This window comes from Mesoplodon bidens (assembly GCF_964165515.1).
Source record: "Mesoplodon bidens genome assembly, chromosome: 1".
NCBI lineage: Eukaryota > Metazoa > Chordata > Mammalia > Artiodactyla > Ziphiidae > Mesoplodon > Mesoplodon bidens.
Window position 1 is genome coordinate 67,355,740 of NC_138176.1, and position 17,479 is coordinate 67,373,218.

The window sequence follows — 17,479 nt, forward strand, 5'->3', positions numbered from 1 at the left end:
ATTTTGCAAGTATGTTTTGTTTCTTTTTGTTCATCGAAATGTTTCTAAGTTCATCCATATAGCAGTGCATGTCAATACATAGTTTGTAATTTTGCAAGTTTTTAATATTTTTTGCTGAATACAGTTCCAGTGTATGAATATACCACCATTTTTAAGTAATAATCCATTTGATGATAGACATTTGGGTTCTTTACAATTCTTGGTTATTATGATTATTCCTGATAGGAACATTCTTATACAAGCCTTTTTGATTATGTGCTTTTATTTCTATTGAGAAATTTCCTAAGAATGGATTTTGGGGGCTATAGGTAAGTACATGTTTAACACTATAAGAAATTGCCAAGCAATTTTTGAAAAGCAGTTATACTTTTTACCTTCTACAATCAATTCATGTGATTCAAGTTTTCCTATGTCTTACCTAACATTTGATATTGTCAGATTTTTTTTGTAGTTGCTGCTTTTTGCCACTCTACACATATGAGAGAGTTTCTTGCTATGTTTTTAATTTGCATTTTACTGACGCCTAAGCATGTTACATTTTTTTCATAGACTTATCGGACAGTATTAAATCATCTTATTGAGGGTTTACTCAAGTCTTTGGCCTGTTTTTTTTTTCCATCTGGGTTGTATGCTGTGGTGGATCTGAAAGATATGCCACCAGATCCCTCTTTAAATGAGGACATCAGCTAGTTCAATGTCTGCTTCAGCTGCAGAGAGCCACCTGTCACAGCATACATCCTTCCCTAGGGCAGGCAGCCTGCATCCAATGACTGATACAGGCAGAGGTTTGAAGGGCTGCACAATTTGGCTCAATGCAGCAAAACCTGATGGACCTTATAGGATTCTGAATTCCCCGGAGGATTGGCTGGTGCTTTTTTTTACACCTGCATCACAAGTTGACTTCTCTCTCTATCCAGTCCTTTCTTTTTCTTCCTTCTTTCCACAGATCCTTAATCTATAATTGCATCTTAAAATCTCTGTCTCAGCATCTACATCTGGAGAACACCATCACAATCATTGGTACCAAGAGAGGTTTGAGAAATTAACTGTGAAGATAAAGTTTAGAGCAGAATTATCTGTCACCTAGCTAGTCATGAAGACTCATCATTGGTGGTTAGTGTAGCACAGAGTACACTAAGTAGTGTTGAATTGGGACCAGACACCCAAGATTTAATAACCAGAGTAGCTCAGGTCTGGAGACAGGTAAACTGATAAAGGTCTGGTGTGCTAAAGTTAGAACTCTGGTTGGAAAACAATGGGGCTCTGACACTTGGGATGGTGACAATGGGTAGATGTCCCCTTATATTTTGAAAAGTGTAACATTTCTGACCCTTCAGAGTGGCTCACATTTCTCTATTAAAATCTAGCACACTCTTAGTGTAAGAAGATAAAAAGCTTCTCCCTCTAACATAATATGTACACTCCCCCTTAGGATCTACCCTCATACTCCTCCTGGCCACTAGGTAAATCCCAGCTAACAGTAGGAAAGGCTATTGTAAAACTAAGTTTACTGATAGCAGTGGGGTCAAGACCTCAAAACAATAGAGTCCATATGGTGACACTTTACTCTCAGAAACTGGGTAGATGTAATTATTATGAGTGACATCCAAGAGGCCTGACATACACACAGATTTATGAGGATATTTAACACAACACATCTCTAAGGACAAAGTAGATGAGTAGCCAACAAGGATAATATTCAGCTTTTACCATAGAAAAAATTATAAAGGAAGGTCCAGGAGGATGATGTCAGCTGTGTCAATTAAAAAAAAATGTCATGCTCCTTTGCCAAATTTCTCTCCCTGAGCCAGTTTTAAGATATGGAACATAATGACTCAAGAAGAGTCTGGATCCCCGGAGGAAGGACGCTGCCACAGCATGGCAAGTGCAAGTAGTGATGATTCTCCCAGCCTTTCCCCAAAGGGACCTTCGGGCATGTATTCAACTAACTGCAGACTTGGGGAAAAATGAATAGCAAAGCATTTCACAGACTGTTCGACACAGGGTTGGAATTGAGGCCAGAGTGATGTCAAAACCTGGAAACCTGAAGCATCATCTTTCAGACTCCTCTGTTAGAAGGACATAAGAGAGGCAGGTAGTAAGTGATATCTTAGTCAAAGTCAGTGTTGAGAATGGGTCACTGGGACTATACCCAGTATTTTATAGTAATGGAATATAACCTTTAAAAATTGTGAATCACTATGTTATACACCTGTAACTGAGTAATATTGTGCAGTGACTATACATCAGTTACAAAAATGAATGGGTCACTGGGTCTATGACCCCACTCAGTGATCACTTTTCCAGTTCTTAAGTAGACAACTGAGATTGATATACTTGATAGCTGGTCACATTGGTCCCTTGGCTGATGGGAAAAGAGCTATGGTAGTAGAGAAGACCAAGTGGAATCGTCTCAAACTTTACCTTCCTCCTCCCAGCCAAGAGAATGACTCAGAAATGTCACATTCTGAGTGAGATAGCTAAAATTAGTGCTACCCTTAAGAACCTAAAGCATGCTTAGTAGTGGGCCCTGCCATTTACCCATGTAATTTATAAGTCTGGCTCCTGCATAAAGCAAATGTATCCTGGAGAATGACAGTAGAAACCTGTAAATGTTACTTAATAGGGCAGATAAGACATTGCATGCATGATTAGGTTACTAATGATCTTTCCTTTCTTGAAATATAGTTGATGTACAATATTATGTTAGGTTACTAATGATCTTGAGTTGGGAGATCATCGTAGGTTATACAAGTAGCCCCAAATCTAATCCCAATGATCCTTATAAGAGGGAAACAAGATGAGTTAGAGAGAGTTCGAGAAGGAGATGAAGTGACAGAAACAGATTGAGGTGATGGCTTTGAACTCAGAAGAAGGGGCTACAAGACATGGAATACAGGGGTCCAGTAAAGGCTGAAAAAGACAAGAGAATGGATCCTCCTCTCAGAGGCTCCAGAAGGAACCGGCCATACCAACAAGTTGACTTTAGCCCAGTGAAACTGATTTCAGAGTTTTAAACTTTAGAATTGTAAAGAATAAATCTGTGCTGTTTTAAGCCATTAATTTGTCTAATCTAATACAGTGAGTTTTTTTTTAAGTTCAACACTTTAATGATTGTATTCCATTGTCTTCTAGATGCCATACGGTGAGAAGTCAGCCATCATTCATATCCTTATTCACTCAATGGGATACATCTTTTTTTTCTCTCTCTCTCTCTAGCTGCTTTTAAGATATTCTCTTCATTTTGGTTTTTAGCAGTTTGACTATGAAATGCCTTGGCATATATTTTTCTCTGTATTGATCCTGTTTAGCTTTCACTCTTCTATGGGTTAGTGGTTTTAATGAGATTGAAAATACTTTTATCTAATATTTTTGGAAATATATTTTCCTGCCCCATTGTCTCTCTTTGCTCCTTATTGAACTCCAATTCCGTATGTGTGACTCTTTTAACTCATTAAAGTTCTGCTCATTTTTCCAGTCATTTCCCTTCAGTTTGAATTATTTTGATTATCTTGACTTTCTTTTCATAATCTTTTCTTATGCATTGTCCAAACTGTGGTTAATGACATTTTTGTTTTCAGTTATTGCACATTTTTAGTTCTAGGAGTTTTATTTGGTTAAGAATTTCTATATCACTGTGAATTTCCCCACATTTTACTGAAAATTCTTGACCATCTTTTCTTGTAAATGCTTTAAAATGTTTACCATAGTTATTTTATAGTCCTTGTCTTCTAATTTCAACATCTGATATATGCTTAGGTCTGCTTTTATCGACTACTTTTGTCTTGACTATGGGTCATGTGTTTTTACTTTTCTGCATGCCTGGTCGTATTGTGTTCTGTACAGGTATTGTGAACTGTACATTGATAGATGTGGAGCTTTTTTTTTTTTTCCTTCATTTGTGGAGAGATTGATTTGGTCCTAGCAATCAGTTAAATCATTGATGGATCATCTTGGTCCTGTGGCAACTTGGGTTTAAGCTTTGTGAGCCCTTGCTCTTAAATCATGGCACTTGTGGGTTTTCAGTGGAAAGTTTGAGGGTTTTGTCAAGACTCCTCCCCACCAGAAAACTACTGCTAAGTCTATTCAACTCTCTAGTATTCTTGTTATTGCTTTTAGCTGGATTCCTTGGATTCACTATCTGCACACATGCATTCCTGGAGTCTGATAAAAATTGAGATTAATTTAGATACAGATTTTGGGGGACAGTCTTCTAAAGCACATCCTTTTCTGGTATATTTTCCTTAAATATCCAGAAGCTATAGTAGTCCTGAGAATCTAACCTCTTAACCCTTATACCAGAAAGCTATTACTTTTTGCTTGAGCTCTTTTTTCCTTGAACATTCTTGACTTTGGCATACCCTCAGATGGAAAACCAGTTAAGATAAAACAAAACCAAACAAAGACAGCCTTTATTAAACCTATTCACTCTAGCTAAGAGCCATGTTCTAACTTTCACCAGTGCACAAGTTAACACTGTCTTAGTTTTGTATTGATAGTATCATCCAGAGCATACTCTACCAGCAAACTCCATTGACTCTCTTTCCCATTGCTCAGCATCATACTTCCTTTAGCACACCATAGAGGGCCATTATAAATAATCTTCAGTTTCTTTGATCATGCCCCAACAGGAGCAGCCAAAACCCCATATCAACCTGTGTTCTACATATCATATTTATGATTACGTTCAAGGGGTCTGACTCATAATGTGCATATGATCAAGCCAAAATTTTTCTTCTGTACAAAAATATTACATTTTCATAAAAATAGAATTTTACATAGAAACTCAGATCTGCATGGAGAGTGATGAAAAAATTTAGATACCAGTATTTAATTTGTTTGTTTTATTTCTGCCTGATTTCAGCAGCCATTTACTAGAGATAATCTGTACTTTAATAGGCATAATAAATCATAGTAGTGATAAGAAACCTATATAAATAAAACTAGAGATATAGAGATATAAGTTACATATTTAACTTCTTAACTTTAAATGTAATAACAAGAATAATAGTAGGAATAAGAACAGCTATTCTTTATTGGGTGTTTATAGTGTTCTGTGCACTGTATTTAGTTTAATCCTCTTATTAAACATATGAGGTAGTGGAATCTATAAAAACATTAAAAGATTATTTATTACATTTCTTATAAAACAACAGCAGGAAATATTAGTTGCACACATTTTGTAGTCAATCCATCTAATATTTGTTGAATATACTGATCTCTGTGTACACAGGAAAGAATAAAACATGCCTGGTGATGTCTAGAAGGAGACTGATACATAAACAAATACATTACAATAAAGTACAATTTACACACATGTGAAAATCTTCAGACAAAAACCCCAAAAATGGTACAAAGATTTTGATTTTACTGAGAAAAAGAATTAGAATATTCACTGAATGCTTCCTGGAGTAGAAAAGCTTCATAGATCAGATCATGCTTCAAAACGCATTCACTTTCTCCCTCACCCCTGACCTCCAAGTTAGATGGAGTATACTTCCTGGCCTCTTGCCATTGAGTCTGGCTAACTTGATCTGCTTTGGCCAGTGGTTTTTAGCACAGGTAATCCAAAGAGAAGTGAAAATGAGCTCCTGACTTTCATCATGAGAAGAACGTGTCTTTGCTAATCCCTGATTTAAAGAGGATGACAGATGTGTGGCACAGAACCAACTCCAACTTGCATCTGGGAGGCAAGCCCAGCTTGTAGCGTCTGAATCAACCAAACCCTAGTGGACTGGCAAATGCATAGGAGACAAATAAATGCTCACAGTGTATGCCAGTTATGGACTGAATGTTTGTGTCCCCTCAAAATTCATATGGTGAAGCCCTAATATCCAATGTGATGGTGTTTGGAGGTAGGGCCTTTGGAATGTAATTAGAGTCAGTTTGGTCACAAAGGCAGGGACTTCAGGATGAGATTAACACTCTTATAAAAAGAGAAAGAGACACAAGATAGCCCTCAATATGTATGTACCAGGGAAAAGCCAGGTGAGGTCCTAAAATGATGGCCTTTTGCAAACAAAGAGGGTTCTCACTAGATACCAGATCTGCCAGCATCTTTATCTTAGACTTCCTATCATCCAGAATTCTGAGAAGTCAATGTTTGTTAGTTAAGCCACCCAGCCTATGGTATTTTGTTATAGCATCCCTAGCTAAGGCAATGCCAATTGATAGTTTTGTAGCTGTCTGTTTCATAGCAAAACCTGGCTTATGGGGTTAACCAGTAGATTAATCATCTTCTCCCAAAACATGTTTAATTTAATATATCTATTTTCTTGTAAACGTATCAGCAGCACCCTTATAATGCTTTTCATCCCATCCCCATTATTGTTTATGGGTTGAGATCATCCTCCTACTATGTAAATAGCTTAACTCTTAGAATATACAATGATTCCTTTCTTCTTAGTGTGAAGAAAGATTAAAATTAAAAAAATTCTAGCCCAGATGTAGGGTTGCATGTGTTTGCATCTATAATAAGCAGGGGTAATAAAAATATGATAAAAAATATGTAAGGATATATAATCAACAAACTATCTTCTTTTGAGTTAAATTAACTTATATAGAAAAGCTCAGCAACTGGCTCTTACAAGATCTGATCACTATGCATGTGACTTTCAAGCTATCACCACCACCTAGTACAGAAAATACTTGAGGAAAAGAGGAAAAAATAACATTTTTCTAATGCAACTTATGTTTATAGAGTGAACACATGCTATTTTAAAATTCTTCATTGCAACAGATTTTTATTTTTCAAAAGGCAAAGAGAAGTGCCAAGGGAGATAATAAATGAACTTCCCTCCCTCCAACTCTCTTTTCCTGACCTTTATCAAAGTCCACTTTTTTCTCCTTTCAGGAAGAAAAAATGATTCATATCGTCTCCCTAAACCAGGAAAAATAATCTGAAGAAAGAACAAATAAAAAACCTTTCATCTGGTCATAAAACAATAATTAATTGCACTATTAAGTAACCTATACAAACTTGGGGGAAGTGGGGGAAAAAAAGAGAAATCTCCTTGAGAAATATTCTCAAAGGACTGATGCTAATCAAAGCCTCTGTGATTCAGAGAAAGAAGAAAGCAAAGCCTGGGGAAAGGCAGCCCATAAGGAGGCTTCCACTACAGTACTCCAAGGGGGTTGAAGGAAAACTTGTTTCAAAAATAGATTCTTTTGTACAGTGCATTTAGTTAATCAGGTCACATGGATGCCTTGTAAATAAAATAAAGTTGGCTTGGGAGGTTCCTTAAAAAACTAAAAATAGAACTACCATAGGACCCAGTGATCCCATTACTGGGCATATACCCTGAGAAAACCATAATTCAAAAAGTGTCATGTACCACAATGCTCATTGCACCTCTATTTACAATAGCCAGGACATGGAAACAACCTAAGTGTCCATCGATAGATGAATGGATAAAGAAGATGTGGCACATATATACAATGGAATATTACTCAGCCATAAAAGGAAACAAAATTAAATTATGTGTAGTGAAGTGGATGGACATAGAGTCTGTCATACAGAGTGATGTAGGTCAGAAAGAGAAAAAACAAATACCGTAAGCTAACACATATATATGGAATCTAAAAAAAAAAAAAAAGGTTTTTAAGAACCTAGGGGCAGGACCGGAATAAACACACAGATGTAGAGAATGGACTTGAGGACACAGGGAGGGGGAAGGGTAAGCTGGGACGAAGTGAGAGAGTGGCATGGACATATATACACTACCAAATGTCAAATAGATAGCTAGTGGGAAGCAGCAACATAGGACAGGGAGATCAGCTCGGTGCTTTGTGACCACCTAGAGGGGTGGGATAAGGAGGGTTGGAGGGAGGGAGATGCAAGAGGGAAGAGATATGGGAACATATGTATGTGTATAGCTGATTCACTTTGTTATAAAGCAGAAACTAACACACCATTGTAAAGCAATTATACTCCAATAAAGACGTCAAAAAATAAAGTTGGCTTGGAGAGGTGATTGATTTATTTATTTTTGCTTACATAAGAGATTTGCTTTCAGGGTGAATAACAGAAGGAGTTTAGAAGGAAATGTGTGATTCAGTAGCTTGGAGAACATCACGCCTCTTCCTCGTGGTGCATATTCTTAAGTGAATCGTTCTGATTTCTGACCTAAGATTTGAGTAATATGACCACATAAGCACCTCTTGGTTTGGTTTGGTTCTCAGAGAACATCCCAAGCATTTGAACAGGGTTTTATTGCTATCCTGTTCCCTATGTCAAAATATGTCCAACTTCTTGTGCAATATTGGCTTTTAAATGTTCCTCAATGAAATCAAATAATAGTATTTTGATAGTTCAATGATACTGACATAGGGAATGTTCAAAATTTTAATATAAACCCATGCTTATTATGAAATCTCCATGAACAACATAAAATCCAAAGATTAAATCCCGTTGTAAGTTAAAGCCCAAGATTTCAAAATATCAAAAAATTAAAGCTCTAAATTAAATGTCTTAGCCTTTTCACCTAAAGGTACAAAACAAGTAAAGTCCTCTCTATTTCTTGTTTTGCTTATATTCAGCCAAACACAGGTTTCCTGATGGTTGGACTGCCTCTTTCTGGAATGGCTATAGTTATTTCACAGTATAAGAATTTGTTTTAATTCAATGCCAAGTCATACTTTTAAAGTCAAATGAGGTTGTAACACATAGAAAATTATTGTGACACTAAAGTCTGATCACATAATTTAAAAATAAGATGATCTCCAGAAACTAGAGCTGAATTGTATTTTCAGAACCCAATATTTGATATTGCTAAATATCTTTTCAAAGAATTAGTAGTATTTGTGCAAAGGGAAATAGAGAAAATGTTTGTTTGTTAGTTTGTTTTGGTCTTTTACCCTTGTCAGGATGTTAGTCAATCTATGTCAGGTTTCCAAAATTTATAAACTACAGTTACTAATTCACTTTTTAAAATTATCTCAATAAGAGGTTCATTTGGACAGAAAGCTCTTACCATATCTATATGGGGAAAGCCACTTAAGCATACTGTTTCTCTTAAAGTAGCTATGGGAAACTATGGCCCTGTAGGACAACCACCTGTTTGTGTAAATAAAGTTTTATTGAAACGCAGTCACATCCATTTATTTACACATTATAGTTAAGTACTGTATTCAAAGACCTTGTACTGTGGTATTACTTATTATCCAGCCCTTCACAAAAAGATGTGCTGTGTCAATAGCATTAAAAATCTTATTGCTAAATTGAGAACATTTCAGTGTTAGGAACCCAGGTCACTGGGACAACAGCCCAGATCAGATATTTTTATCTCACATCAAGATTATTTAAAACTTAGCAGTTTCCATTTCCTTTCATGTTCTGTGTTTTTCAGATCTCATTTCTTCATTGTGCCTAGACTCTGGCTAATGGCATAACCTCTACAATGTTTGATGAGCTGTCCTAGGCCACGGGGGCAGCTATCAGTAACTCTGACTGGAGGTAGCATTGGTCCATGAAACCGCCTCATCACAAGTGGATTTCAGTTGGGGAACCTTGTTCAGTAGATTCCTGTACTGAACCTGCTAGGTATGCTCGTGAAGTGTGTGCCTTGAAGGGCCGATCAAAGAATAAATCTTACAAACTCCCTTTAAGACACTGGCTGCCCTCTGTTTTTGGAAGTTCCAGGCATCAGGGAGTATTTTCTCCTGCTGCATCTTTGTTTATTTCCTTTGATTGTCATATTAGAATCTCTTCTTTCATTTTAGTTCCCCTTTGCTTACTGCCCATGGCATTTTTATTTTCACTATAGCCCTCAATTAATAAGTTCTACGTCATCCAAATGAACCCATTATTCAAATAGATCTTATCTACCAACCTGGGTTAGATAATCCCACTAGGAGACTTTTTTCCATTAAATAAACATCTAACTCAGGTCTGGACAATTTATTGTCATCCAGCACTGCTTCCCATGAATAATTTTCACCTTTGCTTCCTGTTCTGATTTCATAAAGTCTCTAGGTCTAAGGATATGTCTGAATGATCCCCTATAATACAAGAGTATCACTTAGAAGTCACCCCATAATTCTATGAGGATTCTAAACCAAAATTTCTGATTCTAAACCAAAATTATTCCTTATGTAATTCTCACCTTGCCCTAAATGAAGAGTGGAATCATAGGCAGTCATCCTAGTGCTGCTTACCAAATCCTGGTGCTAATAATTTAAAATGAGATCCTCATGAGTATTCTTGAGCAGAAGCAAAACTCAGCCTCCTATATCTTCTAAGACTCCAAGGCAATACATGCATTAAGACAGGTTCCTGCATAGTTCAAGGTCATTCTGTAGCAGCATGTACCCTAAAAACCTTATAATATGGCTGAAGCAAGACTAATTTTGTTTTTGCTAAAATGCCCCCTTATAGCAAAAGTGATCACATACTTTATTAAACCAGAATATTTCCAAGGGGAATTATTATTATTTATGTAGGAGTATTACCTATAAACCAGACTGACCTAGGTTGGCTGGTTACTATACTTGTGGTGGATGCTTTGCCTGAGGTTGAGGCAATTGTTGGGTCCTAAATCTTTGCTGAGACCTACATGGTATAATATAAACCCTGGTACTTGGAATACTGTCTTTATAGAAGTAGCCTGATACCAGTATAAAAAATAGCTTTAGCATTATCACCAATATAGGCACATAATATATAAGGGAGGTGAAACACAGTATAATAAAGTGCCTCCCCATAAACGTGTTTCATCTTTGATGGATGAACAAGAGTTAGATAGGTTACTGGGGATGGCTTTTTTGAAGCAATGTATTCATTCATTCATTTCCTCAAGATAAAACTTGTGAGAAGGAATTTGAGATGAAGCCCAGGAGATAGGTATCTACCAACTCAGTCCCGAGTCTGAACTCTGGAGGGACAAGGGCAGCCAGTGAACCGTTTCTAAGCCTACAGTTGCTATAATCTAATCATAAACAATCTCACTGGCTACAGCGTGGAAAATAAATTTTGCTGGACAAGGTTGGGCAGAGAAGGGAGTTGGAAAACCATTGCAGTTGGAAAGCTATGGCAGGCACACATTCATAGATAATAAAAGCTTGAATTAATGCAATTGCAGAAGACAGAAAATAGGGGAAGCTCTTATATCCTAAAATGGATACAATTAGGGATAGGATTACAAAGAAAGGATAAGGAATTTTGTTAGATTTCTGGCTTCGCATGAGCAACCAAGAGAAAAAATAGGACAAAAATTGTTTTTTTCTTCAGAGGCTGTGAGTGGAAGAATGGAGAAGATTTAAAGAAAGAGAAAAAGAGAGATACAAAAGAAATACCCCTTATACTTTATGGTTTTGGTAGGTTCTGCCCAACTTAACTTCAGCTGTGTAAATATGTGAAGTTCTACTACGTGATTCCACTGTTCAAAGTGAAACAATATAATTTACTTTTCTGAGTATGTCTTCCCTGAACTGTTTCACAGAAATGGGTTAACATTTTTTTTAAGAGCTGTGTTAGGGATTAAGAAAAAAAACTGGTTTGACTTCTGCTTGACTTTAAGGAATTTCTTCACCTATTCAATGTTAGGCTTGATGAGTAAATATTTATAAAGGGATGAGAAAATGGTTCCACTGTGTTCATCTTGCTGGTCTTTTGCAGAGTGGGCACTTCTTTTGACTATTGTCCAGTGACCATCAGCAGCAAAGCTTCCCTATAGTGAGCTACCCCCATGCCAGAGGGAAAATACACAGCAAATCTCACTTGTATGACATCTCAATAAACTTGTGAGCCATGTACATGTCATCTTCAAAGCAGTCTAAATAGCCTACTAGACTGTTTCTTGATCTAAAAATAGGGAAAACTGTAGGTCTAGTAACCAAAACATGCCTGAATTTCCATAGTAGAAAGTCAGGGAATCTGCCCTAGTTAAACGCAAATTAATTCACAGACAAAAAAAAAAAAAGAAAGAAAAATCCCTTGAATGAAGGATATGACAAATCCCCTTAAGGAAGAATTTTGCACCATTGCCACAAGTAAGCATGTGATTATCCTCTAAACCTTCCCCAAGGGATTTCTGGCCATTTACTAGAGTGATCATGCGTTAGAAAAATATACCCAGATTTAAGGGGAAGTATTAGACACTGGCTCTGAAATCATGTTAATGCCTGTGGATTCAGGACAACTTTGTGTCCTGCTAATCAAAAGTGGGGGTCCTGGTAGTCAGGTAGTTCATCATGTCTTACTCACAGTGGGCATAGTTGGTGCAGAGACCCATCCTGTGGTTATCTTCCAGGAATGAAAGAAGGGGCATCATTACAGAGTCTACAGACATTGAAACTATAATAAGAGAATATGATGAGTACTCTATGATGAAAATTTGAGCAAATTAAAGTGTTTAAGTTTTTTGAAGATACTAATTAACAAAATTGACAATAGATGACATTTTAGAATTTATAATAGCCCTATGTCTATTAAACAAATTGAAGTCATAATTGAAAACCATTTCACAATAAAATCCCAGACCCAGATGGCTTCATTGATGGATTATAGCAACCATTTAAATTAGGAATAATACACAATGTATTAAAAACAAAATAGAGGAGTAGGAAGAACTTCCCAACTCATTTAATGAGGCTAGCATTATTCTCACAACAAACCTGACAAAAATATTATAAGAAAGTAATTCTATAAACCAATATTCTTAATAAACATAGATGTAAAAATCCTCATCAAAGTACTAACAAAACTTACTTAGCATTATATTAAAAGGGCAATGCACTATGCCTAAATGGAGATTATACCAAGAATAGATGGGTACCTATATAACATTCCAAAATGAGTCAATGTAATGTAACATTTAATACAATCAAGTGGGAGATTACATGATAATTTAAATAGATATAGGAAAGTCTTACAATAAGTTCAATATCTATTCATGAATAAAATACTAAACAATCTAGTCATAGAAGGAAACTTCTTACATTTTACTATAAGCAGAAAGGAGAAACCAGGTTGAGCTTTTAATATTTTGCTTAGATATCTCTTCAGCTAAATATCCAAATTCATCACTTACAATTTCTACTTTGTACAAAACAATGGACCACAATTTGGTCAAGTTCTTTGCCACTTTATAACAAGGATTACCTTTCCTCCAATTTCCAAGAACATGGTCCTCATTGAATCGACTTGAATGTCCATATTTCTATCAATCATCTCTTTAAGATAATCTAGACTTTTTCTAATGTGCGCCTGAAAGCTCTTCCAGCCATTCCCCTGTTCCAAAGTCATTTCCATATATGTAGATATTTGTAACAGCAGCAATCCACTTCTCTGAACCAAAATGTTTATTATTTAGAGTGCTTCAGAGAATAAGAACCAAAAGCTATGTATGTGCAAAAATTATACATATAAACACATACATATATAAAGAGAGAGAGCAAGACAGACAGGGAAAGACAGACAGAGACAGAGAGATGGAGTAAGCGTGAGACAGAGAGAGAGATATTTAAAGGACTTAGCTCATGTGATATTGAAGGCTTGGTGAATCCAAAATCTGATGAGGTACACTGAGGTACATGAGGTATATGCAAACTTTTCTTTGTTAAGTTGATCTGAAAGTGACAATAATATCACTTACTTTGCAGGATTACCTTAATAATAAATGATTGTGATGACATCAGCACAGTTTCTGATACACAGTAAATGCTCACTTAATGATAATTTATTGTATCTATCTTTTTCTGGGTGTGTAAGTAAATGTGGCTCCTTTGATTGGGTGTCTTTTTGATTCATACTCTCTTTATGGCTTCATATTTTTTAGAGGAAACAGTCTGTTTTCTCAAAGCTCACGAGGTTAATCAACGCAAATTATGGGTGGCAAATCCTCATGGATCCTCAGTATATTTACACAACACATGAGACCTTTGCATTCCTGAATGCATTAAATCAATCCAAAGGTCTGATATGAAAAGCATTTGGAATTTCCTTTCTGGGATGGATTCTCTCTCTCTTTTTTTTTTTTTTTTTTCAGAAAACTGGTGAAAACCTGTCTCAGATTTAACAGCTAAAGCCAGATGCATTTAAGAAAGAGGTCACCATCTACATGCAGTTTGAATACTCTTCCCCCAAACAAAGAGGAATAGAAATTATAAGTGGCCAATAAATACTTGTTGAATATACCTTTTGAAGAACTATACTTTGTTTCACTTTGATTGAGCAGCATAGCATCATTTTCTATATATTTGTTGCAGTGTAATTCTTTCTAGCTGAGTTGGAGCATGTTCCTGTATCAGAAATGGGTCTCCCCTCAAAGAGTTTTTAGTCTCAGTGGACAAAGACAAACCATCCTCATTTTCAGAATATACATAAATTGTAGAATGCTTTATGTGAATAAGTAACAAAATGAGCACTAGAGAAAAAATCCAAAGATATACAGGAAACAGAGAGAGAGTAGGCTGTTGTAGTTAGAAGATTTTTTTAGTGAAGGGGACACAAGTATGATCTCAAAAAACCTGGTCATATAATCAACTCAAGTATCAAATAGAGATGTCCTGCATTCAATAAATATTTTAAATAAATATATACTTCTCTAGTTAGAGGAACTCCTCTGTCTAGATGCACTTTCAAGAAATCTATGATTCATTTTCTAATACTATGCACGTTTGGTACATAATGATTTGGGGGATTGCAAGGTGTTTTGTTAGGATTGCTAGATATTGCTATGGGGCTTATTGAAAGTAAACTTTATTTTCATTATAATGCATATTCATTGCTGGCTGATACTGATTAGGAGAGGAGAGGGTGGGTTCTGATTCTTTCACTCAGGGACCAGCTGATATATGATATACCACTTTGTAACTGCATTAATGGAAATGCAAGAACATCTGGGGCTTCATGAAAGAGGGAGAGACAGCTATATGATCGTGTATTAGGCTCTTATATGCTTTGAGTATATTCTCACTCTGCTCACAGCCCATCAGACAGCTATAGTCACATAGTCCTGTCTAACTGCAAAGAGGATAGAAAAATATGGGTGATCAGATATAATGTGTGTTTATAGTTACATCTCTGGCACAGATTGTTCTTTTGGTCAATCATTCTTCCCTTCTTCCCACACACAGTGCATAGCCATCCCTTTCCAAAGGGAGGCCAGTCAAGTTCCAAGTTCAAGCCAATAAGCCCATCATGGTCAAAGTCTGGAATCTCTAAATATTGCAAAGTCATTGCTACTCTAAGTCCAGAAATTCTTCACTTGGTCCAGAGAACCATAAACAAAAAGCCTAGTTCTCACTCCCAGACTCCTAACACAGAACAGAGAAAGGATAAATGGGAGGTGCACTCTAGTCACTGGTCCTTAGCAATTTTTAATTTCCACTGGGCAGGCACTGAGTTTCCTTTACCCTTGGTATGGTCTTATTTCTTGATTAAATTATGATTGTGTCCTCAGGAAAGTTCTTCTTCATCTATACTTCCTCATGGTCCTCAGCTCCATCTTCTTCATGTGTTTTTGTTTTCATTTATCTTCCTTTACTACATTTGAAGAGAGTGTTAGGGAATATACTCTCCTTGAACTGTATTGCTTTTTTTCTGTTCCCTTCCTGTTCAAGAATTGTTGAGGCTTAAGAAAAACTTTGTATAAGAATTCTTCATCTAGGTTTGTTGGGTCTTGCCAGTACAACTCTCTTTAAAAAAAAAAGTAGACTTATAATATATTTGATTTAATCAGTTCCATGTTCCAGTAACTGCTACCAGATTGTCCTTTAAAAGGAAAATTTCTCAACTCTGCTATATTTTATTGATGTTTTACCACATCTTTTTCCTTACCCTCCTCTCTCTCTCTCTCAACAATATAGTTTCTGCAAAATAACTCTTATTTTTCCTCTGATCTTAATCTGATTACTGCCCTGAGTAATTCTTACCTAACAGAAAAATGTACTAGGTCAGAATACACTTAATCTGCTTTTTGCCATCGTGCACCTAACCAGCTGAGAGATTTTGGGTGTTATGGTGACACCCTTATTCTAACTTTGCCTCGAAATTGATTTAGTTTTTTTTTAGGTTTTTTTTTTTTTTTTTTACTTTACATTTTTTACTTAAGGTATAATTGCATACAGTACAATTTAGAGAGTATAGTTTACAGTTCTCTGACTTTTGACCAGCATATATGGGCACTTAACCACTACCACAAAAAAGATATAGAACATTTCCACCACACACACACACACACACACACCAATTTCTGTTCTTTTATTTTTTTTTAATCAAATCCTCCTCAATGCCTAGCTCTTTGAAATGATTGATTCTGTCTCTGAAACAGTTGTGCTGTTTCCATAATGTTGCATAAAGCAAATTATACAGTGTATAGCCTGTTGGGGCCAGTTTCTTTCATCTACCATTGGGCATTTGAGATTTATCTGTTTTGTTGCTTATATTAGTAATTTTTTTGTTCTATTGCATGGGTGTACCAGAGTTTATTTATTTTTTTTAATTAAGACACCAGCTGAGTGACATTTGGTTTGTTTCCACTTTTTCATGATTATGAATATTCTACAAACATTCATGTACAGGTTTTTACATGAACATAGATTTTTATTTCATTTAGATTCCACCTGAGAGTGGAAACTCTGGGTTGCATGAGAAATGTATATTTACTTTGAGGAGAAACTGGCACACTAGCTCCCAAAGTGGCTGTCCCATTTTGCATCTGTATCAGCAATGTGTGAGAATTCTAATTGATCCACATCCTTGTCACCATTTGAGATTGTCAGGTTTTTATTTCTGGGTTTGTTTGTGTGTTTTTTTTGCCATTCTAACAAGTTTTAGTGACATTTCATTGTGTTTTTAACTTGCATTTCCCTGATGACTAATTATGTTAAGCATATTTCCATGTACTTCTTTGCCTGCTATATGTTTTCTTTGGTGAAGTATCTGTTTATGTCATTTACTCATTTATTACTGGGTTATTTGTTTTCTCATTATTAAGTTTTGCATACTGAGTTAGTTGATATTCCCTCTTCCTCTATTTGTTTCAAGGTGAAACAGTAGAGCAAAACTTCTTTTAATCTGCTGTATTTTAACTGGAAATTTTTCTATTGCATGTTGGAAATGAGCCCAATATTGAAAACTTTGCACAGTCCCCATTGTCCCCTTCTGCCTTAGAGATAAAGTACACATTTTTCTTTTTTTAGATAGGCAAATGATAATCTGCAAAAATAGACCAGATTTTCATCCTTCCTTTCAGCTAGATATGACTTTGTGACTAAGAGCTGGCCAATAGAATGCATGTGAATGGGGTGAATCCACCTTGTGAAATGTATCCTTGAAGAAAGAGAACCTGCCCTCTATTCTTTTTACCTTCATGTTGGCTAAAAGATAGTCTTAATGGATGGGGCTCCAGCATCCATGCTGGATTCTGAAGTTACTTTTAAAATGCTAGCATCTCAAAGTAGAACCATAGGATAAAAAAAATGGAGCTACTAGTTTTGTATACTTAGCTTCCAACTTTAATGACATACATTTTAGCTT